The sequence below is a fragment of the Eleutherodactylus coqui genome, unplaced genomic scaffold (genome assembly GCF_035609145.1).
Source record: "Eleutherodactylus coqui strain aEleCoq1 unplaced genomic scaffold, aEleCoq1.hap1 HAP1_SCAFFOLD_27, whole genome shotgun sequence".
NCBI lineage: Eukaryota > Metazoa > Chordata > Amphibia > Anura > Eleutherodactylidae > Eleutherodactylus > Eleutherodactylus coqui.
The window spans coordinates 294,423-322,327 of record NW_027102368.1 but is presented as its reverse complement, the minus strand read 5'-3'; the positions used below and the strand labels follow the sequence as shown (position 1 = coordinate 322,327).

At 47.2% G+C, this 27,905-nt stretch overlaps 1 pseudogene; it reads left to right on the top strand.

The window, feature by feature from the left end:
* The first annotated feature begins 1,461 nt into the window (after nt 1-1,461).
* LOC136602477 (WD repeat-containing protein 55-like) lies at nt 1,462-9,865 on the top strand (annotated as a pseudogene).
* The last annotated feature ends 18,040 nt before the right edge of the window (nt 9,866-27,905 follow it).

The following is a 27,905-nucleotide window of genomic DNA, read 5'->3' as shown; positions in this document are numbered from 1 at the left end:
ATTCTAGCGCAAAAGAACTAGCGTCCAAATTTTACGTACAGAATCTAATTCTCTCACTTTCTGATGTCATAGAAACTTGAAATTTGGCACGAGTATTGATTATTATGTCATAAATAGGAAAAGATAATGGGTCCCAACTCAATTATTCAATTCTAAGTGCAAAAGAATTAGTGTCCAAATTTTACGTATGGAGTCTAATTCTCTCACTTCCTGATGTCATTTTATATAAAGGAAACATCGCATGGTTACCTCCTCGTGGTGTTTCCTGGGTAAAGCAGAGAACTATGCAAAATGGTGAGCATATGTTTTTCCGGTATCTCTAAAGTAACCACGGCTTCATAAGATTTTCCGTGTGAACACCAGATAAACACCAGTACCAAATTAACTCGAGCGAAGCTGGGTATATCAGCTAGTACATTTATATATTTGTGGGCAAAGTTATGTAACTGTGTATGCAATGACAGTGTGTGCCTGTATATGTATGCTTGAGTAATGGAAGTATATATGTGTGTGTGCCTGTATATGTATGCTTGAGTAATGGAAGTATATATGTGTGTGTGTGCCTGTATATGTATGCTTGAGTAATGGAAGTATACATGTGTGTGTGCCTGTATATGTATGCTTGAGTAATGGAAGTATACATGTGTGTGTGCCTGTATATGTATGCTTGAGTAATGGAAGTATACATGTGTGTGTGCCTGTATATGTATGCTTGAGTAATGGAAGTACATATGTGTGTGTGTGTGCATGTATATGTATGCTTGAGTAATGGAAGTATATATGTGTGTGTGCCTGTATATGTATGCTTGAGTAATGGAAGTACATATGTGTGTGTGTGCATGTATATGTATGCTTGAGTAATGGAAGTATATATGTGTGTGTGCCTGTATATGTATGCTTGAGTAATGGAAGTATATATGTGTGTGTGCCTGTATATGTATGCTTGAGTAATGGAAGTATATATGTGTGTGTGTGCCTGTATATGTATGCTTGAGTAATGGAAGTATATATGTGTGTGTGCCTGTATATGTATGCTTGAGTAATGGAAGTATATATGTGTGTGTGTGCCTGTATATGTATGCTTGAGTAATGGAAGTATATATGTGTGTGTGCCTGTATATGTATGCTTGAGTAATCTATATATATAAAGACGAAAGCCCTCACTGACTCACTGACTAACTCGCCACTAATTCTCCAACTTCCCGATATCGTAGAAACATGAAATTTGGTAAGAGCATAGATTATATCCAAAATAGGAAAAGTAAAGGGGCCCAACTCGATTATTTAATTCTACTGCAAAAGAATTAGCGTTGAAATTTTACGTACATAATCTAAATCTCTCATACCGATGTATGTTTGAAGGTTTACATTTGGTTTTTGTACGGTTTTTGGTGGCTGACAGCATGTTGGGGATAGTTTAATGGGTAGACAATATGTTGGTTCATAAATGTTCATGGACAAATGACTGCAATCTTCACAATGACCACTAGATGCCGCTACAGTATAAGGTATTCTACAACCTGGAGACCAAACCAAACTAAAAATTGTACAGTTATTTTAGTGAAATGCATTTCTTGCACAAATAACCCAGTAATCGTATTTGTTTCTCCTAGTGGAGATGGAACGATGGGAGTGTTCAACATAAAGAGACGCAGGTTGGAGTTGCTTTCAGAATACCAGAGTGGAGACTTGACATCTGTAGCTATAATGAAGGTTGGCTGTGCATTGATTTCTGAAATACCTTAAAGTTCTTTTAAGATGCCCGCTGTATCCCTGTGCCAAGTGGCACATAAAACATTCTTCCGTTTGTATAAGAAAAGCAATGCTGCTCCGACCCCTGTGTAGTATTAAACTCACTGAGAGCTGCATCTGCACTTACAAGCATGGGTCTTACACTCCGCACCCCTGTGTCTAGCGGTGCTGACAGCAGCCGTCCAATAAGCTGATCGGCTGGGGTCCCGAGTGGTGTACCCCAAATATTGATTATCTATTTCCCTGGAAACTCCCTTTGTCTTTCCTGATAAGTTTTGTTCTTGAGACCTCCCACCATTTTTGTAGCCCGTCTTTGGACTTGTTCTGTTTTGACAATGTCTTTCTGTAGGTGAGGTCTCCAGAACTGGACACACCACTAAATTGCTTATTTATACAGAATTTCAAACCTTCTTACAAAGATTCGTGCCCAAACATAAGGCTGAGTAAAGATGCAACCTCCTTAATCTTGTGCGACAGCAATCGCTGTACTGGTATTGCTTATCAAGGCGGCTGCCAACTTTTTGTGCTACTTGCCATAATGACACAGTGGACTTGTACTTGTAAAACAGGACCGCAGCCTGAGCCAATCACAGCATTCTCTTGCTGGAGGCGGGGTATTCAACCCACATTACCAGGAAGAGAATGATTGCTCAGCGCTGAGGACGACATGGAAGACTGCCGGAGCGCCTGGAGAGCAGCGAGAGGGACCGGGACAGCGCCTGCTAGGTAAGTATTAAGACACCCCTGAAAATAAGACACTGTGCCTCTTTTGGGGCAAAAATTGTCTTTTTTTCGGAGAAACGCGGTAGAAAGCTCGATGCTAAATAGGTGGAAGGGGAGAAACTCCAGTATAGTGCATAGCACTCCATATTATGTTATGGATTAGCTACGTTTTATGGCTCCTTCACACAGATGCTCGCCGTTTTGGTCCGTGAAATATGCAGTGTTTTCATAGACCGACGCTGTGTGCAGTCACTGCCGATTTGTACCTTCTTACATTTCATTGTATTTCGTACGTGAACACAGTGAATACATGTACAAAAATACAAGTAGGTCCCATTGATTTTTCCTGCCTTAATGCGTAAATATGCAGTAAATAGCATGAGTATTTAAGCGATCCAGTTAACGTTAACCCCTTCCCACTCCAGCACGTACATTTACGTCCTGGAGGGTCGGGGGGGCGACCTCTCTTCATACAGCGCGGGCGTCAGCTGTTTATTACAACTGACACCCGCGGTCAATAGCCGCAATCGGCCATACGGCCATCCGCGGCTATTAACCTTTTAAATGTCGCTGTCAATTCTGACAGCAGCATTTAATTCCCCCGAACAGTGTTTCGGGGTCCCGTACGGCCCCCCTGCAGTGGGATCAGAGGAGCCGTGCAGGTTTCATGGCTGCCGGGAGCCTTCTGATAAGCCCCAGGGCTGCCTTGAGAGACTGCCTATCAAGCCATCCTCGTGGTATAGCATTACGTCATACTGCAGGAGCGATCAAAGCATCGCATGTTGTAGAAAAGTAAAAAAAAAGATCAATAAAGTTTTATTAATTGTAATTTAAAAAAAAGTAATAAAAGTTTAAATCACCCCCCTTTTGCTATATGTATATTAAAAAAATCAAAATCATAAAAGAAAAATCCGGAAAAGTCAGATCTATCAAAGTAGCACATTATTTACCCCGTACGGTGAATGTCGGCCGAAAAAAAAATAAAGAACGCCAAAAATGCACTTTTTTAGTTACCCTGTCTCCCAAAAAAAATGCAATAAAAAGCGATCAAAAAGTCGTATTTATTCCAAATCGGTACTAAGGGAAACTACAGGACATCCCGCAAAATGAGTCCTTGCTCAACCACGCCGACGGAAAAATAAAAAAGTTATTGTGTGCAGAAGTGGCGGCAGAAAATAAGTGAAAAAAATTAAATGTCTTTGAAAAAAAAAGACTAGTACAGTAAAAAAAAAACCTATACAAGTTTGGTATCGTAGCAATCGTACCGACCCACAGAATAAAGTTATGTCATTTTTGTTGCAGTTTGTGCGCCGTAGAAACAAGACGCACTGAAAGATGGCAGAATGTTGGGGTTTTTTTCATTTTACTCCACTTTTTTCAGTACATTATATGGTACATTAAATAATACCAACTCGCCCCGCAAAAAACAAGCCCTCCTACAGCGACGGCGATGGATAAATGAAGGAGTGACGATTTTTTTAAAGTGGGGAGGAAAAAACAAAAATGGGGGGAAAAAGGGGGCCGCGTCATTAAGGGGTTAATGGGCAATTTCAATCTGTAGTGCAGACAGAGTAGGACATGCTGTGATATATATTTTTTCCCACCCACATAACATACACGTTTCTGAATACCCCAATAGAAATCAGTGGTGTTTAAGCCGTCCTAATTACATGCATGAAAAGTATACATGTTATACGGAGCACAAATACAGTCATGTGACCGAGCCCTTATGGACGGCCCGTTACAGGCAACCATAATGCTGATGTGGCCCTCGGTGACAATTAGTTTTGATACCCCTGATGTAAAGGGTAACTGTGTAAACAGACCATAGTGACATGTAAGGGGTTTGATCAATGGTAGCTCTATCAAACTATCATTTTGGTGAGATCCATTTCAGTCTGATGTCTATGGCTCCTTAAGCTCACGTTTAGTCTGAACAGCAATGACTTAGACTGACTGTAAGTTGTGTACAGGGTGTTGTCGTGTGATGTGCGTGCACCTAGTGGTAACGGGGGGGACTGCAGATCTTTCTTAGATTTCAGATCTTTCCTTTCTTTCTCCTTCTTTAGAGAGGTAATAAGTGTCTTGTGTCTCCAGTGAGGGACGATCTATCTGTTCAACTGGAATGCATTTGGAGCAACGAGTGATGGTTTTGCTGTGAAGGCGGAGTCCATCGACTGTATGATCCCTATTAATGATAACATAGTCTGCACAGGGTCCATGGACGGCATCATCAGGTCAGTAGTCCTATTTACCTGTTATGTAAGCTGCTGACAGAGAGGTTAGAGACTTCCATCCCGCCATCCAGTAAAGCCATCTGCAGCGGTGTGACGCCACAAGTTGCATTTCACTGAACCCTTTTTCCTTCACACATGAGTAACGGATACGGGGCTCGTCCCACTGAACTCAATAGAAGGTCCTTGTTTTTGCCATTGCTGTTTATTAGCTCCGGCCATGCCAGCACCAAGATGTGTAAGTGTGTGCACATCCGGGACCCTGTCCAAGACCCCCGGACAGGACAGAACCCCTGCAGCTCCCGGGATTGAATGCAGTACTTTAATTACCCAACAGATGCAACATTTTATTGTACAGTAGTGGCCATTATCTTATAGGGCAGTTTTATTGTACAGTATATACTATGGCCCCTCTACACAGGAGCCATAGGTGCTCCTACTGTACAATAAAACTGCCCTATAAGATAATGGCTTTCATCCGACAGCAGAATGTTTGTCCACTACAGTATGTGTGTGTATATGTATATGTGTGTGTATGTATATATAAATGTATGTGTGTGTGTGACATATATATATACATACACAGAAATGGGCAATCTCTGGTGTCCTGTCCATGTGAGGCAGATATAATATATGGCATTGTTAGACACTGCGGAGTATCTCCTTACTGATGTATGGACCAGTCTTTCCATGAAGCATATAGTTTTATGGCAGTCACACTATAGGCGGCCATCTGGTACTGCAACTGTTAAATACCACTTATCACACCAAAGCCATGTAAATCCTCAACCAAGTACACACGATGGTAAGGTTCATGTGTGACATTCTCTTAATGTATACATATAACTACCCAGAAGCTAGAATTGGCCAAACGTATGTTAGAAAAGTGTCCTTAGGACTGATATTCTTCGGTATACTTTTGCCTTAAGTGTACTTAAAGTGTAGTTGACAGCGGTTTACAGGACAACTATGGGGCAAAAAATGTATTCCATGCAATATATATATATTATAATTTTTATTTATTTTTTACAAACATACATCTGGATCTCGCTGGGTTATAGACTTCACAGGGTAATTTAAAACAGTCCTACTAAATAGATTGCCTGGATGTGGTATGAACCTAGCCTAAGGCCAAATTCACATGAGCGTATATATATATATTTGCACTGCATTTTTGCTCTTAGGGCATTGCATATTTTACTGTTTTACTGTAATAATAATAATAATAATAATAATCTTTATTTGTATGGCGCCAACTTATTCCGCAGCGCTTTCAGGTATGGATAAATGCAAAACAATACAACAATTACAATATAAGGTACATTGGGTTAGACACAAATGGGTTGAGGGTGGTACAGGAGGTGCAGGGGGTGGGGAACACAGGCAGTAGGAAATATTATGTACAGATCATTTATCAGCAGGCAAACAGGGTGGAGCACCATAGGGAGGGGCGAGGGACTAGGTCAGGGGATTTGGTATGCTTCCCTGAAGAGGTGCGTTTTTAAGGCACGTCTGAAATTTCGTGCATCGGGAATTGTCCGGATGCCTTGGGGTAGAGCATTCCAGAGGATGGGTGCTGCTCTGGTGAAGTCCTGTAGGCGAGCATGAGAGGTTCGTATTACAGGGGTGTTTAGTCTGAGGGTGTTAGCCGATCGGAGTGAGCGGGCTGGGTGGTGTACTGACAGTAGGGAGGTGATGTATGGTGGTGTACTGACAGGAGGGAGGTGATGTATGGTGGTGTACTGACAGTAGGGAGGCGATGTATGGTGGTGTACTGACAGTAGGGAGGCGATGTATGGTGGTGTACTGACAGTAGGGAGGCGATGTATGGTGGTGTACTGACAGTAGGGAGGCGATGTATGGTGGTGTACTGACAGGAGGGAGGTGATGTATGGTGGTGTACTGACAGGAGGGAGGCGATGTATGGTGGTGTACTGACAGTAGGGAGGCGATGTATGGTGGTGTACTGACAGTAGGGAGGCGATGTATGGTGGTGTACTGACAGTAGGGAGGCGATGTATGGTGGTGTACTGACAGTAGGGAGGCGATGTATGGTGGCGCAGCGCCATGCAGAGCTTTGTGAGTGAGGTAGAGGAGTTTACATTTAGTTCTGCAGTGGATGGGCAGCCAATGCAGCGACTGGCATAATGCAGAGGCGTCTGAATAACGACTGGATAGAAAAATGAGCCTAGCTGCTGCATTTAGTATGGATTGGAGCGGAGCGAGTCTAGTGCGGGGGAGGCCGATGAGTAGCGAGTTGCAGTAGTCAAGCCGGGAGTGGATGAGCGCAACCACGAGAGTCTTTAGCGTGTCCGTGGTTAGGAACGGACGTATTTTAGCAATATTTTAGCAATACTGTATGTTTTGCGCACGCAGAGAAACCCGCTGCCACTGTCCCGTACATTGAAATGACTATTTAGTCTAATTAGTTTCATATATTCTACAAATGCTCATGAAAATAGGACATACAGTAGATCTTTTCCCGTGACAGAATTGCGCACGCAATATACGTACTTGTGGACGAGCGCATTGATATCAATGGGCTTTATTCACTGCATATTGCCGGCGCAAATACGGTCATGTGAATCCGGCCTCAGTGTGTACTCCAGGTCTTCTGTACAGCTGTTTTTAGGCTAAAGTTTTTTGTGTTGATCACACTACTAACAAGCACCTGTCTGTCCGTGCGTGAGTGAGTGGATTTGTGAGTGACTTACATGCTCCGCCCTTGATCACATGACGATGACGTCATTAAAGTTTTTTCAACCCCCGTGAGGGAGTTGCATGCTCTGCACCTGATCACATAACGGTGACATCATCACAGGACCTGTAAGCACACGGCTGCTGTCCAGCTAGGTGTTTGTTAATATTCTATAGCAACTGAGGCTGCAGGGTGTCTGTAGACATATTATTATATTCCACAACACTTCTGCTCAATTCGCAACCTGATTGGTTGTTTGGGTTCGCTGATTCACAGTGATTGGTTGTTTGGGTTGGCTGATTCACAGCGATTGGTTGTTTGGGTTGGCTGATTCACAGCGATTGGTTGTTTGGGTTGGCTGATTCACAGCGATTGGTTGTTTGGGTTGGCTGATTCACAGCGATTGGTTGTTTGGGTTGGCTGATTCACAGCGATTGGTTGTTTGGGTTGGCTGATTCATAGTGTTTGTTTGGGTTGGCTGATTCACAGTGATTGGTTGTTTGGGTTGGCTGATTCACAGTGATTGGTTGTTTGGGTTGGCTGATTCACAGTGATTGGTTGTTTGGGTTGGCTGATTCACAGGGATTGGTTGTTTGGGTTGGCTGATTCACAGCGATTGGTTGTTTGGGTTGGCTGATTCACAGCGATTGGTTGTTTGGGTTGGCTGATTCACAGCGATTGGTTGTTTGGGTTGGCTGATTCACAGCGATTGGTTGTTTGGGTTGGCTGATTCACAGCGATTGGTTGTTTGGGTTGGCTGATTCACAGTGATTGGTTGTTTGGGTTGGCTGATTCACAGTGATTGGTTGTTTGGGTTGGGTCGAGCAGAAGTGTTGTGGGATAAAAAAATATGCGGTCTGTAGTCCACCTGTAATCTGCACAAGGATGGAGGCCCTTTAATGATGTCACCGTCATGTGATCATGGGCGGAGCATGACTGTGACAACATCACAGGTCCTTCATCTCCAGTGCTGTGCTGCTTGTGATCCCTGCTGTATAGGAAGAACATTGTATGTAGCAGAGCTGTGTGTGTGAGGTGCCTCTAGCAGAGCTGTGTGTGTGAGGTGCCTCTAGCAGAGCTGTGTGGTGCATTGCGCCACCAGAAACACTGGTACTATACCTTCCTAGTAATTACTAAGTTGATGACATATGATGCCTCAAATAATAGCCTTGTGTGACGCAGAGTGTTCAGGCAGCAGAAATGCAGTCCTAAGCGCTCGCTCACGACCAGAAGGTTGCGAGTTCAATCTCAGCATGATTCAGGTAGCCGGCTCAAGGTTGACTCTGCCTTCCACCCTTCCGAGGTCACTAAAATGTGTACCCAGCTTGGGGGGGGGGGGGGGGGGGGGCAATAAATTAAATTACTGGAAAGCGCTGCAGAATATGTTGGTGCTACACAAGTAACAATATTTATATATTTATATAGAAACCAACCATGCTTCCATACATAAGACAAACACATGATGGAGAAAGTAAATGGAATGAATGTCCTGTGTAGGAAAATCGGGCTGAATTGTTATAAATAGGATAAATAATGTGTTTTCTGTGTAAAAATGTTCATGAACACAATTTAGTTTTTTTGCTGTGAAGTAATAAATACAAAACCAGAATTAATTACTTTCATACATTTTTCTAGAGCCGTTAACATTTTGCCCAATCGAGTTATTGGCCCAGTGGGACAACATCCCGGAGAGCCCATAGAACAGCTAGCAAAGTGGAGAGATGGCAGATTCTTAGCCAGCTGTGCCCGCGACCAGAAGGTGAAGTTCTGGGATGTGTCAAACATTGGCTCAATTATAGTGGATGCTTACCGGAAGCGGAAGAAAAACCGGCAGCTACAAGCCTTGAGCAAGAAGGCATTTGGAGGAGCTGATGACTTTTTACTGACTTGAAGGAAGACCAGGCAGAAGCTAAGGAAAAAGAGGATGAGGATGAAGAGGAGGGTGACAGCGATGACTCCGACAGTGATTAAACAGAAGTGTACTGGGCATGTGATGGACGTCGGAGTCCTCCGTCTATTAGACTGGACGCAGGCTGTGCATCTACCGGGGACGGTAATGCTACCAAGTCTTATTAACTCAGCGGGACAACAGAATATATATTTTATCTTCTGGCCATTTGTAACATTTGTAGAGGTGGCACAAGAGTAAACCCGCCATAACACAAGTCAGTGGGTGGCATCGCCGTGCCACCAACCGTGATCACTTATGCCCCTGTAGCTACTAGCGCTATTTTGTATTGAACTGATCTCTTCACATGCCTCTGTCATGGTTCTGCTCTACCTACCCGTGCCTGTAGGTGTATGCCAGTAATCTACCTTATTATATGGACAGGACTTGTACTTACCTAGAGAGGCGCACTCTATTGACAAATTATTTTATTAAAGGTTTTACATGGAGACCAGAGGACATGGTAGCCGGGACGTCGTGTGCTAGAATGTTACGTCTGTTTACATTGTATCTGGCATGAAGAACATGCAGAAATAAAAGAAATGTGCTTCTCTCTGCCCGGACGCTGCCCAGCATTTACCATATAATATACATATGTACACGGGGTATATATATATGTGAGTGTGTAATATATATGGTGGAATGGAAGATGACGAGTTAACTTAGATTGGATTTCTGGCTACTGGAAGAAGCGGTGCAAACATCAACCCATCGCATGCAGAAGATTCCACTGCAGAATGTGGTTTGGCCCTGGGTGCTGGCCACAATGGCTGGAAGTAGAGTAATGTCAAGTGGAATCGGAGCCCATGATGAAGCATTAAAAAGTGTGCAGAGAATAGAAGTACAAACTGTAGTGCTGCTACTGGAAACCACAATATAGTACTTGCCGTACTGCCACCAAATGCTCATTCCAGTGTTCCCCAGCCTGCTAAAAGGCGACCTTAAAGGGGTTTTCCAGTGAATTACTATTGATGAGCTATCATCAGAATAGCTCATCAATAGTTAATCGGCTGGGGTCCACCGCTCGGGACCCCGACCAATCAGCTTGAGCGGCCACATGCTGTCAGCGCCGCAATAACACCTTATAGTGGCTGATGCTTGTAATTGCAGGTACGCCTCCCATTGATTTCAGTGAGAGCCATGCCTGCAGTTACGAGCGCCGGCCACTACATAGAGGTCAGTATGGAGACTACCACTCCGACCTCTGTGTTATTGTGGCGCCGACAGCATGCGGCCACTCAAGCTGATCAGTCGGGGTCCCAAACGGTGAACCTAAGCCGATCAACTATGAATGACCTATCCTTATTGATAGATTATCAATAGTATTTCACTGGAAAACCCCTTTAACCCCTTAACGACCAGCCCATAGTGTTTTTACATCCTGCCCAAGTGGGCTTTATTCTCTGAGGACGTAAAAACATGTGTCCTGCAGAGAATAAAGCCATGTGGGCTGTGGACGTGACAGCTCCATGCTGTCGGTGCCCGCAGGTAGCCGACAGCATGGAGCTGTCATCCCGGGCTGCGGGGACCCCACCCCCCCCGGCATTGCGGTCGGCGCTATCCAATGGATAGTGCCGATCGGAACAAAGTGAAAAAAAAGTTTTAAAAAGTTAAAGATTCAGCTGCCCTGATGGGCGCCAGATGATGACGTCACGCGCATGCGCAGAAGCCCGGGAGCCCCCGGCAAATTCAAAATCTCCTGGCTCCCGGCTCCTGAAGGTAGCCGGGAACCAGGAGATGTTACTGGGGACCGCGGTGAGCGGCCCCCGGCCCCGTGATCGCCGCTATCCAATGGATAGCAGCGATCACGAAAAAGTTTTAAAAAGTTTTGAAAAAAGTTTAAAAAGCTTACGTTTCATCTCCCCTCACGGATCATATCCGCGGACCTTACCCCAGCTTCTGCGCACACGCCCGTCGCCAAGATGACGGACGCATGCGCAAAAGCTGTGGATTGCCAGGATAATTGAAATTCTCCCTGCTCCTGGCTACAAAACTGAGTTAAGAGCCTGGAGATTTCCCGGGGGGGGGGGGGCGCGGTGAGCGGTTCCTGGTCACATGTTCGCCGTTATACGATGGATAATGGCAATTACGTAAAAGTTTTAAAAAAAAATTTGAAGTTTCATCTCCCCTCACCGATGCGATCGGTGAGAGGAGATGAAACTTTTTACCAGAGAACTCCGTATTTGAACCCTGACGCGATCTTCCTCCGTGAACTTACCGGGATTTTGCACATGCGACCGCCGGCAAAATGCCGGACACATTCGCAGGAGTCGGGGAGCCCAGGAAACCTAAAGTCTCCTTGCTCCCAGCGACCAACAGTGGCCGAGAGCCTGGAGCAGTGACGGGTGGCCTCGTTGAGCGGTCCCCGGTCACGTAATAAAAAGGTAGCGATCTACCTTTGGCCGGTCTCACATGACCGGATAGGAATTACGGATTCCGCATGCGTCTGATCCGCGGTAATACGCAGATCAATCGCATTGGATTACACAATTCCGCTCACATTAGTGGGTTGGAATTACGTAATCCACTCGCAGAAAAGAGAACGCAGCAGGTTCTATTTTACCGCGGATATCCACAACATAGAGCCCATTGTGCTCCGTGGTCGCGCATATACCCGCAGCCCATACGCAACTACCTTGTATACGGGCTGTGGGTACCCGTGTCATCGCTAAGCAACGGTGCGGGAAATGCAAACAAAAAAAAGGTACTGCGAATGACCGCCTGTGTGAGTACGCAGTTATGCGCAGTACATTACACGGCCGTGCGCAGGGTCACAGCCGGGCTCACAGATGGGATCCGCTGCGGGCCTTCGCAAGCGAATTCCGCCTACGGCTGCGTGAGCCCGGCGTTATTCAGACCGCTACCTGTAATCCGTAATTTACAAGAAGCCCCGGGAATGCTCGCCTTCCTGCTGTTCCAGGAGCAGCTTGTTGAGCGTCTTCTGTGTGAGACCGCCGCACCTCAGCAGGCTTACAGAGACTCAGAGCGCCACTTTTTACACCCCATACCCGCTACTGAGGTCACGAAATGACCCCCAAAAAGCATGAGAGGAGGGGGGGGGATACCGGTTTTATTGCCCCATGGGCCCATTTCAACCAGCCTCCGTAATTACCCCTGTCTTCGGAAATACTACACAGTTCACATTATTACTGTTATCTAAGATTTGGGGAAAGCCGAAAAGGGCGCGGAGTGTCTGTGTGTGTGTGTGGGGGGGAGGGGTGTGTGTGTGTGTGGGGGGGGGGGGGGAGGGGTGTGTGTGTGTGGTGGGGGGGGGGATATTTTTAGGGAGGCAATTTTTATTCCGTACAAAGGAGCAATGGGGCCTGGAATTTATTCAGTTGTGCCCTGCAATCCAACAGGTGTTCCCTCCATTATAGGCCTTGCCATGGGCCCTGTAAGTAGATTAGGGCCACAATGGGTATGTTTCTGAACTTGGGACAAATGGGGGTATCCATTTTGGGGTGAACGTCTTCATTCCTATGTACACTGTACAAAAAAAACTTTTTAAATTGAAAAAATTGCCAGAAAAATTGAAAATCGTAATTTTTCCTTCTGCTTTGCTTAGATATATTCAAATACTGTGGGGTCAAAATACGCAGTACACCCCTAGATGAATTTGCTAAGGGGTCTAGTTTTCAAAATGGGGCCATTTGAGGGGGTTCCTTATTGTTTTGGCTGCCCAATGGCTCTATAAGTAGGTGATGGGGCCTGCAATTTCTTCAGTTGTACCCTGAAATCCAACGGGTGTTCCCTCCATTATAGGCCTAGCCATGTGTCTTGTAAGTAGATTAGGGCCACAATGGGTATGTTTCTGAACTCGGGACAAACGGGGGGATCCATGTGGGGGTGAACGTCTTCATTCCTATATACGCTGTACAAAAAAAACTTTTTAAATTGAAAAAATTGCCAAGAAAATTGGAAATCGTTAGTTTTTCCTTCTTTATTTTTTTTTTTTTAAGTATTTTTATTAGTTTTCACTGCTCATTTGTACAATCAATATCAAAAACATCATCAAAAACATGTCAACAGCATCTATTGCTTTCTTGCTCATTAAACTTCTAGCTTGTACTTAATAAAATGTGAATTTTCATCCCACCCACCCCTGCTAATTACGCTTGTAGTTGCTTCTGATAAACTTTTATGATCATCTTATTCTAAAACTTTGTAACATTATAAAAGGGAAAAGGGTCTGTGAGACGCTAAAAAAAAAAGATGGGAGTAGAATCGGGGAGAGGGGGAGGGGGGCGGGGGTTCCTGGCTCCGGAGCTGCTTGCACCCTTTCAGGTGTCTGGTTCTAACTAGGTAGTATTCCACTTACGAACCATTGGTCAAATCTTGGGGAGCTACGAAATGTTAGCCAGGGTTCCCATGTGGTGTGGTATACTGAATATTTCGCGTCGTCTCGTGCTCTCAGTTCTTCCATGCGGCCTATTTCATATAGGGCGGTCACCCACTGCACTTTGGTAGGGGGGTCCTGGGATCTCCACAGTCTGGGTATCACCGTGCGCATCGCTAGGAGATAGAACCTGAGAGAGCTTTTCCTATTGCTTTTTGGTGACCCCGAGAGGATCGAGAAGAGGGCCATCTCCGGGGTCCACACATGGGATCCCTTGTTCAGCCCATTGTACAGTGCTTCTATTTCCCTCCAAAGTATCCTAACCTGGGGGCATGACCACCATATATGTGAGAGTGTGCCAGCCTCTTATAAACACCGCCAACACAGGTCAGACACCCCCCCCCCCCATACTTAGCCATCCGCACTGGTGTTCGGTACCACCTCGTTAGTAGCTTATAGTTAAGTTCTTGGTGGCAATTTGATACCGTCATTTTGTGAGTCAGGTATATGGCTTTATCCCAATCCTCCTCCGATATTTCTCTCCCTAGCTCTCTATCCCAGGCTCTCCTGTATCCCCCTCCGGGGTCCAGTCCCTCCCCGGCTGCCAAGAATCCATAGATCACGGAGATCTCTCCTTTGGACCTCTGAGGTTGGTCACATAGCCCTTCAAATTGTGTGTTTGGTGCCGTCAGGTCTGATATTGGTCCTAAGGATCGTATATAATGGCCTATCTGGTAGTACTGGAACCACGCGCCTGTCTTCTGGTCCCCCCCCCCCAGGAGGTCTCCCAGCGGTCTCAGGCCCTCTCTGTCCATCACATCTCTGACCCTAGGAAACTCCACACCTAGATCTTCCAGAAGGGGTAACCCCACATCTCCCTGGGGGAAGTCTGGGTTCCCTCTCAGTGGTGTCCATGGCCCTGGCACTTTTACCAGCTCGTGTCGTGTCCTAAAACCGTCCCATATTTTCAGCAGGGAGTTTACGAAGGGGGAGACTCTGATGCCTCTTCTGCCTAACCCGCTCCGCAACCACACGAGGCCCATAGTTCGCCCTGCCGTTGTCTCCCTTTCCAGCTCAACCCAGCGTTTAGTGGTCCCCCTGTGCACTAGGTCCAAGACTGTCTTGCATATAGTTGCTCTATAGTAGAGGAGTAGGTTTGGCAGTCCAATCCCTCCTCTCTCCTTCCGCTGGGTTAGTAGCTTATAGCTCAGGCGCGGTTTGTTTCCCCCCCACACAAATCGTGTCACTGCTTTTTGTAGCTTAATGAAAAAGTTCCGCGGGACTCGTATGGGCAAGGTTTGATATAGGTATAGTAATTTGGGCAGAGAGTTCATTTTAACCGAGTTTATCCTGCCAAACCACGAGAGGGTTGTCGGTTTCCATCTCTCCAGATCTTTTGTTATGGTGGAGAGCATGCGTTCGTAGTTTAAGCTGTACGTTTTCCCGGTGTCTGCAGGGAGAACCACTCCTAAATATTTGATGTTATCTTCTTTCCAGCTCATGGGGGTCAGTTGTTTAAGTTGCGCCATTTCTGATGCCGGTAATGTAATGTTTAAAAGGTCTGACTTGCTCAGGTTAATCTTGAAGTTACTAACATAACTGTATCTTTTAAATTCTTGTAAGATTGCGGGTAGGGCCTGTCTGGGGTTAGTGATATATATTAGTAAGTCGTCCGCAAACGGGGCAGTCTTGTGCTCCTGTCTAGCTTTTGTATATCCCTTTATCTCCTTATTTTCCCTCCATTACCAGGATGTATAGTGTCGGTGACAGCGGACAGCCCTGTCGCGTTCCATTTTTTTATGGTTATTGGTGCGGAGAGCTTCCCATTGACCCGTATCTGTGCTGTGGGATTATTATAGAGTGCCATTATCCAGCCAATCGTCCTATTGCCTAAACCTATTTTTTTAAGTGTAGCCTCAAGGAACCTCCAATTTACGCGATCAAAGGCTTTTTCGGCGTCAGCCGACAGCAAACATAGTGGACTTTTTTCCTCTCGCGCTCTCTCTATCAGGGATATGGTCCGTATTGTATTGTCTCTGGCTTCGCGTCCTGCCACAAATCCCGTTTGATCTCTGTGTATGAGCCCAGGGACAAGGGGTCGGAGGCAGGAGGCTAGTATCTTCGCAAATATTTTGGTATCGACGTTTAACAGGGATATTGGCCTATAGTTGCTACATGACATGGGGTCCCTGCCCGGTTTTGGGATTACTGTGATGGTTGCTTGCAGGGCTTGGGGTGGGAATGGGCAGTTTCCAGATATCGCGTTGAATGCTCTACTGAGTATTGGGGTCAATAGATCTCCACACATCTTGTAGAACCGGGGCGTGAAGCCGTCTGGTCCCGGGCTTTTACCGATCTTTAAGCTTTTAATTTCATCTATTATCTCCTGGTCCAGTATATTGTCCTCCAACTGTTGCACATTTTCCGTTGGGATTTCTGTCGGGGCATATTTTTGTAGGTATTGATCTATCGCTGTTGTTTCCCCTACCCCCTCTATGTTATATAGCTCCCCATAGAATTCCCTAAAGCATTCCAGTATGTCTTTCGTGGCATGTACTTTGCTTTTGTCTGTTTTGTTCAGCGCAAAGATGTATGACTGGTTCTCCCGGGGGTTTAACGCTTTCGCCAGCCAGGAGCTGCATTTGTTTCCGAATTCGTAATACCCCTTTTTTATTCTGTCTCTTATGTGCATGTATTTTTGGTCCATGATCCCAAGTATTTGTTGGCGCAGCACCGAGATCTCCGCCTTTAGGGTTGGGGAAGCGCTGGCCTTGTTGGCCAACTCCGTTTTTTCTAGTCTAGTGATCAGGTCAGCTAACTGCGCTACTCTGTCCCTTTTTAATCTTGATCCGTGGGAGATAAAGACTCCTCTTAAGACACATTTAAGGGCCTCCCACTGGATAGCCGGTGAAGTAGTATCTGTTCTGTAGGTCTCCACAAATATTCCTATTGTCCACCTTATCTCCTCTAAACAGCAAGCGTCACCTAGGAGATTGTCGTTAAGTCTCCAACTGTTTAGGCCTCTTGTTGTCTCCCCCCCCCCCCGAGTAGGGCCCCATAGACAGGCGCGTGGTCCGACCATATAAAGTTACCTATTGAGCATCTGGGGCTCCAATCTAGAAGGCTATGTGAGACAAATATGTAGTCCAGGCGCCCATAGTTGTTATGGGCCATGGAGTGGTGACTATAGTCCCTGATCTCTGGATGAAGCGTTCTCCAGAGATCAACGAGCTTCAGTTCAGATAGCTTTCTCCGCAATCTATGTAGGGCCGTGTGGGATAGACTGGACTTACCCGTCGAGGCATCAAGAGCAGGGTCCAGGGCCACGTTGAGGTCCCCGCCTAGTGCGATGCATGAACCTTCTGCGAACCGTGCCAGTTCCCGCAGTATCCGACAGGCATAGGCGACCTGACCTGTGTTGGGGAGATAAACGTTAGCGATTGTAATTATACAATTTCCCAGGTCCATTTTAAGAAAAAGGTATCTACCCTCCGTGTCCACCATGGAGGCCAAGACTCTGTGTGGAAAGTTCTTGTGTATTGCTATGAAGGTGCCACAAACTTTCTTGTCCGGGTGTGTGCTATGATACCACTTTGTGTAATATCTGTTGCTACCCTTAGGGATGTGGTCTTTCTTATAGTTTGTCTCCTGAAACATAGCTATTGCAATTCTTTTTTTGTGTAGGTGTGCAAGTATTTGGCCTCTTTTGGCCGGTATGTTCAGACCTCTGGCGTTGTAAGAGCAGAATGAAATGTTACTCATGATCGTTTGTTGGCATGTGTAGCAGCTTCTTAGGGTACCACAGCTCCCGGAGCCAAGATTGGGGTGGAAGAGATAGGTTTAAGGGCACTTGGGAGGGGGGCGGGTGGGGGAGAGAGGGGTAGGGTGACAGAGAGTAAGCCATCTGTCGACTAGGGAATATATTCCTAGTTCAACTAGAGGGTAACCAACCTGCGGTCAGTTGTAGGACGACACTGTTGTGTCGTCCCCCCAGGTAGGGGGAGTTGTCGCAGATACCCGAGCAACTCAGGGCCCCCTCCGCCCCAACTGGCATAACATTCGTTCAGGCAGCTGAGTATATTACCAGGCACCTTGTTAACGTTCGTAACATTTATAACATTAGGATCTTATGCGTTTGGCGATCAGTCAGCTCAGGAAACTTCGGCCACCTCGTCAAGTGCCAGGTGAATTTAGAGCTTTAGTCGCTACTGTTCAGAAACTTTAAAGAACTTAAAGCAGGACCATGCGGGGTCTAACCACTTGTAATAAAACGTCTTATCTATGAAGGACTCCTTCGGACGCTTCAGCCTGTACGGGTGGTCTTAGTCAGGCCGTCTGGGTGGGGTACAATCAGCGAGGTGGTCTATTGGTGCGTCCGCGCGCTTTTGGCCCCGGTGAGCCTGCCTCGTGCCAGGTTTCTCTGGGACCAGGGATAGGTAGGGATGGGGGGTGTGGCCAGTCTGGCAGTGTCACCTTTGGTAGTTCCAGAATGTCCAGAAATCTAGAGAGATCGGCAGGTGATCTAAAAGTCCCTGTCCTGCCGTTTTTCGTGGCCGTTAGTTGAAAGGGGTACCCCCAGCGATACAAGATTTTGTTGGATTTCAGGACTTCCAGTAACGGTCTTACTGCTCTGCGCAGCTGTAAGGTGCGCCTCGCCAGGTCTGAGAATATTGCGATGGGAGTGCCGTTATGGGTTAGAGTGTCCCACTCTCTAGCACTTTTCAGAATTGCTTCTTTCTCTTTAAAGTAGTGTATACGGCAAACGACGTCTCTTGGCCTTCTAGGATCTTCTGGTCTGGGCCCCAGAGTTCTATGTATGCGGTCTATTAAGACTGGCTGGTCCGCGGTGCGGTTCAGTAGCGAGCTGAAGAAATTACGCGCCCACTCCTCCAGTTGTGAGGGCTCCACTTCCTCCGATAGTCCCCTGAGTCGTAAGTTATTGCGCCTGTGGCGATTTTCGAGGTCGTCAATGTGTGCTAGGATGTCTGTTATTTGCTGGGCTTGCGCGTTTATTACTTGCCTATGATCGTCAAGCGTAGTGAGGACTGTTTCTTGAGTCTCTTCCACCGTGTCTAGGCGATGCCCTACATGCTTAAGCTCTTGTTGTAGAAGGGACAATGCTTCTTTGTGTGAGGCTTCCAGCCTCTGAAAGTCCTTTTTTGTTGGGAGGGACCTTAAGTGCTCTTTCCAATCCCACTCATCATCTGTGGAATAGCTGTCTGAGGAAGCTGCATTGGTTCGTGGGTTTCTGCTCGGCACGGGGGTGGCTTTGCGCGTTCTTTGTGGTAAGCCACTGCCTCTGTCCGGGCTGGTCGGGACGTCTACTCCGTGGTGCGTTTGGAGTGGTGTCCGGTTTCCTCCAGGGATCCCCCCCTCGGACCTTGAGTGGGGAGAGCCCCTGGTGTACTCGGGACTCCCACTGCCTGCGGAGCGCGCAGCATATCCCTCTGCATTTTGTGGGGACGCGGGCTCCTTTCTGGACTGAACTACTGTCCTTTGCTGGACTTCTTTTGGTTGGGGGGGTGACACATTTGCCCCCTCTGTCACCTTTATTTGGGGGTTGGGGCCTCCGCCGACCCCACCACTGCTGTATCCCCTTTTGGGGCTTATGTTGTGCTTGCCTGTCCCTGGTGGTGCTAGTGGTGTCGGCATCCCCGGCTCCTCTGTGCCCCTCCCCCCTCCGCTGGATCCCCTCCTCTGCTTCTGCTGCTCATGTACATAATCCGGCGCCATTTTGGTTGCGGCTGCCGGGGACCCGCAGCCGCCGCTCCCGCCACCGCCGGGCTCTCTCCTGGAAGGTTCGTTGGGAGATTCGCTGCGCCCCGCCGTCGCTGGCGGCGTCGGCGCTCTCATCACCTCAGCGCCGCTCTGTTCTCCGCTGGCCCCGCTTGTCTCTCCCCTCTGCAGGCTCACGTGATCCAGCGCCATCTTGGAGGTGGCCGGCACGGGCCCCCGATCGCTCCCGTCACCTCTGGGGTCTCCCCTGGGGGGAATGCTGCGCTCCGCTGCCTCCGGTGGTGTTGGTGGGGTCGGCGCTCCCGCCTCCTCGGCGCCGCTCGTCTCGTCCGCTACCCCGCACGTCCCCTTCTGCCGCGGGCACTTGTGATCCGGCGCCATCTTGGAGGCGGCCGCCGCGGGGCCGCGGCCTCCAAAAAACTTCTCTATGGACTGTGGCTCGTCCTCTGCCGCCTCCTGCATCCTTGTCGTGGTCCTCCTCTTCCCCATGGTCCTGCTGCTTTATCCTTCTTGGTGCTGCTGGCCCGGTAAGTGCTTTTAGCCGGTCAGCGTGTCGGGAGCCCTCCTAAAGAGCGTCTCACTCCGGCATCGGCTAGGCTCCGCCCTAGTTTTTCCTTCTGCTTTGATAAGATTCAGTCAAATACTGTGGGGTTAAAATACGCAGTAAACCCCTAGATAAATTTGTAAAGGGGTCTAGTTTTCAAAATGGGGTCATTTGTGGGGGTTTTCTATGGTTTTGGGCACTCAAGAACTCTACATGTGTGCTATGGGGCCTAAAACGCCTTCAAGCTAAATGTCTGTTCTGAAAGACACTGACTACTCCTTTCATTTTGGGCCCCGTTGTGCACTCAGATATAAGATTAGGGCCACATTGGGTATATTTTTGAACACAGGACAAACAGGGGGATCCATTTTGGGGTGTGAATCCTCATTTTCATGTAAACTATAGAAAAAAAATGTCTTTAAAATGACATGTTTGCAAAAATATGAAATTTTACTTTTTCTCCTCTAAATTGAATTAATTCCTGAAAAAAAACTGTGGGGTCAAAATATTCATGCCTCCCCTCAGTGAATACATTAAGGGGTGTAGTTTTTAAAATAGGGTCATTTGTGGGGGTATCTATTATTCTGACACCTATGAGCCTTTGCTATCTTGGCTTGGTGCAGGAAAATAAAGTGTTCCTCAAAATGCTGAAAAGTAATGTTAAATTTGTACGTCTCCTAAATGGTTAAAAAAACATAAAAGTTTTTCAAATGTGCGTCCAGAATAAAGTATACGGATGGAAATATATATCTTATCAAAAGTTTGTATAGTATGTTTGCACATATTTGATATATTACAATTGAAAATGTGAAAAAACAATAATTTTTTCAAAATTTTCCCAATATTGACATTTTTAATAAATATACACAAATTATATCGGACTATTTTCACCACCTAAATGAAGTACAATATGTGGCGAAAAAACAATGTCAGAATCACTTGGATATGCAAAACCTTTACGGAGCTATTCTACGTTAAAGTACACATGTCAGATTTCCAAAATTTGGCCTGGTCATTAAGGCGCAAACAGGCTCGGTCACTAAGGGGTTAAGCAGGCTACCCATCTGCATGGCATGTGCCCTTTACACTGGTAAACTGTGTGGCACCTCAAGAATTTTTCCTTCCTCAAATGCCTTCTCCCCCCGTCACCCTCCCCCCAGGCAGTTGCCCACCCAGCCTGCCCTTTGTCCAACCCAGGGAAGAATACCTGCTTAATGTAACAACACTGGAACATAACTGTTTGTTTTCAGGCGTTAACCCCTTAGGAACGCGGCTTTATTTATTTTTTTCGTTTTCAGCTTTTCTTCCCCAGTTAAAAAAAAAACATCTTAACTCCTATTTCTTCATCCATCAACGTAGATGTTTGAGGCCAGTTTCGCATTTCCAAGAAACTTTCGCAGGATTTGTGCGTTGCGAGACTGACAAGTCTTGCGCAATTATAAACCCCTTGTTTTGAATGGAGTTATATACATGAGCGATGCCGTGCGGGTAAAACATATCGCTGCATGTCCTATCTTTTCGCGTTCCTCCATCACCAATTGATTTAAGTGGGACAGTAAAACACAGCACAGAGTGGGAAACACTTACCGATCCTCTAACACTGATTTTTACTTTTTTTTGCCAGAAAAACGCCTCTTATCATTGTGAAAGCCTGCGCTGGCGAGCGCGATATCGGGCCGAGTTAGTCTGAGGCCTTATTATTTTGTGGGACGAGTTGTATTTTTCAGTGGTAATATTTAATGTATCATATAAAGTAAAGGGTAAAGTCCCCTGGTGCGAGCACCGAGTCGTGACCGACTCTTAGGCCTCCCTCACACGTTTGCAGAAACGCAGCATTTTTCCACGCTGCGTTTACTGCAGATTTCGCCCGGTTTCAGCAGCGCTGGCATACTTTACACAGCCAAGGATGCTAAAAAAAAAAAGCAATACTCACGTAGCCGCTGCAGTCCGGGTCGCGGCCGCTGGTCTCTGCCACTAATCCGGGCTTCCCCTGCACTCACAAGTCTATTGCCGTAGGCCAGGTTTGAGAACCCCGCCTCCAGCAATAGAGTACTGTGATTGGTTGTTGGCGCTGGCTCGATTGGCTGAGACAGACAATGAAGGGCTGTGATTGGGCATCGAGACAGCGTCGACAACCAATCACAGCACTCTATTGCTAGAGGCGGGGTTCTCAAACCTGGCCTTCGGCAATAGACTTGTGAGTGCAGGGGAAGCCCGGATCAGTGGCAGAGACCAGCGGCCACGACCCAGACCGCAGCGGCTAGGTGAGTATTACTTTCTTTTTTTTCCCTATCTCGCGTAGCTGGGACTGGTTTTCAGGGTAGGGCTTCTATTGTAAGCCCTCCCTCCGAAAATCGGTGAGCGGTTAACGCTGCCAGAAACGCGGCACCAAGTGTTGCTGCGTTTTCAGCAGTGCTGAAACCGCTGCCCATTCATTTCAATGGGCGACACAGGGCTGAAAACGCCCCAAAATAGAACATGCATCGCTGTCAAAGCGCAGCTTTGGAAGACGCTGCGTTTTCAGCCCTGTGTGAGCAGCCCCATTGAAATGAATGGGAGCCTTGTATAACCTTTAGCGCTGGGCTGAAAATGCAGTACTAAACGCTGTACAAAACTCCCTGTGTGAGGGTGGCCTAAGGGTGACGTCACATCATGATGTTTTCTTAGCAGACTGTTTTTGCGGGGTGGTTTGCCATTGCCTTCCCCAATCATCCTTACCCCCCAGCAAGCTGGAGACTCCTTTTACTGACCATGGAAGGCTGAGTCAGCCTTGAGCTGGATACCTGAACCACGCGGGGAACGAACCCGCAACCTTCAGGTCGTGAGCGAGACCTTAAAGGGGTTGTCCCACGAAAGCAAGTGGGGGTATACACTTCTGTATGGCCATATTAATGCACTTTGTAATGTACATTGTGCATTAATTATGAGCCATACAGAAGTTATTCACTTACCTGTTCCGTTGCTAGCGTCCTCGTCTCCATGGTGCCGTCTAATTTTCAGCGTCTAATCGCCCGATTAGACGCACTTGCGCAGTCCGGTCTTCTTTCTTCTGAATGGGGCTGCTCGTGCCGGAGAGCGGCTCCTCGTAGCTCCGCCCCGTCACGTGTGCCGATTCCAGCCAATCAGGAGGCTGGAATCGGCAATGGACCGCACAGAAGACCTGCAGTCCACCGAGGGTGAAGATCCCGGCGGCCATCTTTGCAAGGTAAGTAAGAAGTCACCGGAGCGTGGGGATTCAGGTAAGCACTATCCGTTTTGTTTTTTTAACCCCTGCATCGGGTTTGTCTTGCGCCGAACGGGGGGGCTATTGAAAAAAAACAAAACCTGTTTTGGCGCGGGACAACCCCTTTAAGACAGCAGTCTGCTAAAAAACTTCAAAAATTCTAAATGGAGTGAAATAGAAAAAAAAAATCAGCCATCTTTCTTTCTAACTTTTTTTCCCCGTCTGCATAGTTGTGCGAGGGTTTTTTGCAGGACGTCCTCTAGTTTCTCTTGGTACCATTTTTGGAGTACAGGTGTCTTTTTTAATCGCTTTCTATTCAATTTTTTTCTAGGAGACTGGGTAACAAAAAGGGCAATTCTGGCGTGTTTTTTTTTCTGATGACACTCGCCGTGGGGAATAAATAATGCCTTTTTTATTATACTTTTTCAATACAAAAATGTCAAAAAGGTGTGTTTTTTTAACTATTATTACCTTTTTATTTTTTCTAATTATTAAAACTTTTTTAACCTCCCATAGGGGACAAGAACTTGCAGTAGTTTGTTCCCATCTGCTGTATGATGTAATATAATATTACGTTATACCATGATCGGATGGGCAATCTATCAAGCCACATCACAGGCATGGCTTGGTAGGCACTCTGCAATGGCAGCCTTTAGGGATTTCAGAAGGCACCTGGGCTGCCTTGGCAACCACATGCCACCCTGTGAACTCATCACGGGGGGCTCTTTAGGACCCCCAGACATTGATGAGGGCATTTAAATGCTGCTGTCAGAATTGAAGGCAGCATTTATATGGCTCACAGCTCTGTGCTGAAAACACAGCCGAAACTTTGTAAAAATGCATGACAGCGCTGCTGAAACCGCAGTAAATGAGGCGTTGAAATAGCGCCATGGGATCCGAGGGTTTTTTGTTTTTTTTTAAATACTACATCGATTTAATTACCCCATTCTGAAAATGCTCAAGAAATTATACTACATTTGCATTATATCCTATGAGTGACCTTTGGGGAGAAAGCACATGTAAGGGCTCAGTCACACGGGCGCATCCAGGCGCCGATGCGCCCGTGTTACTGCATGAAGAAGACAGCCGCACTGCAGGTGCAGACGACTCTCCGCAGCGCCAGTAGAAAGAACACATGACCGGCAATGGAGCCAGTCATGTGTTCTTTCTCCGCCCTGCAGTGTGGCCGTCTTATCCTGCAGGAAGACGGGCGCATCGGTGCCCGGATGCACCCATGTGACTGAGCCCTAATACAGAAAACGTAAGTAGTTACAGTAAAAGACAAATGCGTGTCATTGTATGTAGTAGATTGTAGACAATATAAAGAAAACTAATAATATCATCACCCTCTATGAGCAGCTGGTATGTGAGGTGTTAATGTGGATATTACACCTCAGACCTGTAGATCCCCTCATTAACTTCCATCCAGACATTTCTATAAAATGCCATAATAATAAAAGGCCGCCTCAGTGATGAGTTATTAGTAGAGATGAGCGAGCATTTCCCTTAGCGAGTACCTGCCCGCTCGAGAGAAAAGGTTCAGCTGCCGGCGCGGGTGACAGGTGAATTGCAGCAGTGAGCTGGAGGGAGCGGGGGGGGGGGGGGGGGATCTCCCCTCCGTTCCTCCCCGCTCTCCCCCACCGCTGGCAGCCGAACCTTTTCTCTCGAGCGGGCAGGTACTCGCTAAGGGCAATGCTCGCTCGAGCAATTGCCCTTAGCGAGTATGCTCACACATCACGTTATTAGGCTTCTGTAGAAAGCACAGTACCAGTCATTAAACGGTTAATTATGGGTGACTTCAAGTGAATGAGGCCTTGGTGATAAACACCTGCAGTAACCATGGCAACTGTGATGTCATCCATAGCTAGGGCTATGTCATAAGGAACCCATCCATGAAAACTCCATGATGGAAGGGCTTACGGCCAGATGCAGCGCCGTGCTTGGTGTGTCTGGAGACCTGGAGCTTCACCATCTGTGAGGGAGGAGGGGACGCCCGCCTAGCCAGCCAGATCAGCCATATTTACCTAGCCAGCCCGATCAGCCATAACTGCGCAGCCAGATCATGTCTATTATCCCTAGCGATCCATGGGGTGACAGATGCTGCAGCCAGATCTCCGTCATATCCAGTATCCGCTGCCCGGAGAGGTCACATTTGGATATCTCCATTAGGCATCACATGGGGCCTCTGCTTTGCCCTCGCCTTCTTTACTAATAACTATCATATCTTCTTTTCTAGGATGTATTGCTGTAAATGTGATAAAATGTATAAAATCTGCAGTTAAATCTTGGCATTAACCCCCTAAGCCCGGAGGGAGGGCCGTCCTCCAGCCATGGCTCCCCAGAGGTTTCCTCCACAGGGGGTTTTTCCTCTCCTGAGTGCTGGACGATGACTCTTCGTGAGTCGGAGGTGCGCCATTTTCACTGTTTAATCTTACATTTGTAACTATGAAAAAAATGTCATTTCAAATAAAATGCTGTCAATTTAACACAAATGGCCGTGACTTGTGTGTTTGTTTCACAATCTTTGGTTCGGGTGAGGCTGTTTGGGACTCAAGATCCATCACATATGGCACAATGATGAAGCCGGGCATCCAGTAGGAGCATCTTTAATCTGGATTTATCTCTTCTGCGTTGAGGTCCTCAGCCAAAAGCGCAGTGCGGGATAGAGCCTCGTTCCGTTTTGCCTCTGGGATCTGTTTTAGTTTGGTGCTGATCACCAGCAGAGGGATTTGGTTGACTGGGTGGAATTAGGGGTGCGATTGGGTGGGGTTACAGGGGAGATTAGGTGGCGCTAGAGGTGAGATTGGGTGGGGTTACAGGTGAGATTGGGTAGGGTTAAAGGGGGGATTTGGTGGGATTACAAGTGAGATTAGGTGGGGGTTACAGGTGCGATTGGCTGGGGTTACAGGTGCGATTGTGTGGGGTTAGAGGTGTGATTGTGTGGGGTTACAAGTGAGATTGGGTGGGGTTACAGGTACGATTTGGTAGGATTAGAGGTGTGATTGGGTGGGGTACAGGGGAAATTGAGTGGGATTGGAGGTGCGATTCGGTGGAGTTACAGGTCAGATTGGGTGAGGTTAGAGGTGCGATTTGGTGAAAAAGGGGTGCAATTGGCTGGGGTTCCAGGTGAAATTGAATGGGGTTCCAGGTGTGATTGTGTGGAGTTACAGGTCAGATTGGGTGAGGTTAGAGGTGCGATTTGGTGAAAAAGGAGTGCGATTGGTGAGGCTAGAGGTGAAATTGGGTGGGGTTACAGGAGCGAGTGGGTTGGGTTACAGGTGAGATTGGGTGGGATTAGAGGTGCCATTAGGTGGGGTTACAAGTGCGATTGGGTGGGGTTACAGGTGAGATTCGGTGAGGTTAGAGGTGAAATTAGGTGGGGTTACAGATGAGATCAGATGGGGTTACAGAAGCGATTGGGTGGGGTTAGAGGTGCGGTTCTGTGGGATTAGAGGTGCGATTGGGTGCGCACAGATGTGGATAAGTGGTATTAGATGTGAGAATTGGTGGATTACAGGTGCAATTGGGTCAGGTTACAAGAGCGATTGAGTAGGGTTACAGGTCAAATTGGGTGGGGTTGGAGGTGCGATTTGGTGGGGCTACAAGTGCGATTGGGTGGGGATAGAGGTGCCATTGGGTAGGGTTACATGTACGATTGGTTGGGGTTACAGGTGCGATTGTGTGGGGTTAGAGGTGTAATTGGGTGCGTTTACAGATGAGATTGGGTGTGTTTAGAGATGCGATTGAGTGGGGCTACAGGTCAGATTGGGTGGGGTTAGAGGTGTGATTGGGTGGGGTTACAGGTGATATTGCGTGAGGTTAGAGGTTTGATTGGGTGGGGTTGCAGTTGTAATTGCCTGGGGTTACAGAAGCGATTGGGTGGGGTTAGAGGTGCGATTGGGTGGGGTTAGAGGTGCGGTTCTGTGGGATTAGAGGTGCGATTGGGTGCGCACAGATGTGGATGAGTAGCATTAGATGTGAGAATTGGTGGATTACAGGTGCAATTGGGTGGGGTTACAGGAGCGATTGGGTAGGGTTACAGGTGAGATTGGGTGCGGTTAGAGGTGTGATTGGGTGGGGTTACAGGTGATATTGCGTGAGGTTAGAGGTGTGATTGGGTGGGGTTACAGTTGGAATTGGCTAGGGTTACAGAAGCGATTGGGTGGGGTTAGAGGTGCGGTTCTGTGGGATTAGAGGTGCGATTGGGTGCACACAGATGTGGATGAGTGGTATTAGATGTGAGAATTGGTGGATTACAGGTGCAATTGGGTGGGGTTACAGGAGCAATTGGGTAGGGTTACAGGTCAGATTGGGTGGGGTTGGAGGTGCGATTTGGTGGGGCTACAAGTGCGATTGGGTGGGGATAGAGGTGCCATTGGGTAGGGTTACATGTGAGATTGCTTGGGGTTACAGGTGCGATTGGGTGGGGTTACAGGTTTAATTGGGTGGGTTTACAGATGAGATTGGGTGTGTTTAGAGATGCGATTGAGTGGGGCTACAGGTCAGATTGGGTAGGGTTGGAGGTGAGATTGAGTAGGGTTACATGTGAGATTGGGTGTGATTGAAGATACGATTGGGTGTTACAGGTGAGATTGGGTGAAGTTAGAGGTGGGATTATGTGGTGTTACAGTTGGAATTGGGTGGGGTTAGAGGTGCAATTGGGTGGCATTACAGGGGAGACTGGGTGAGATTATAGGTGGGATAGCCTGGG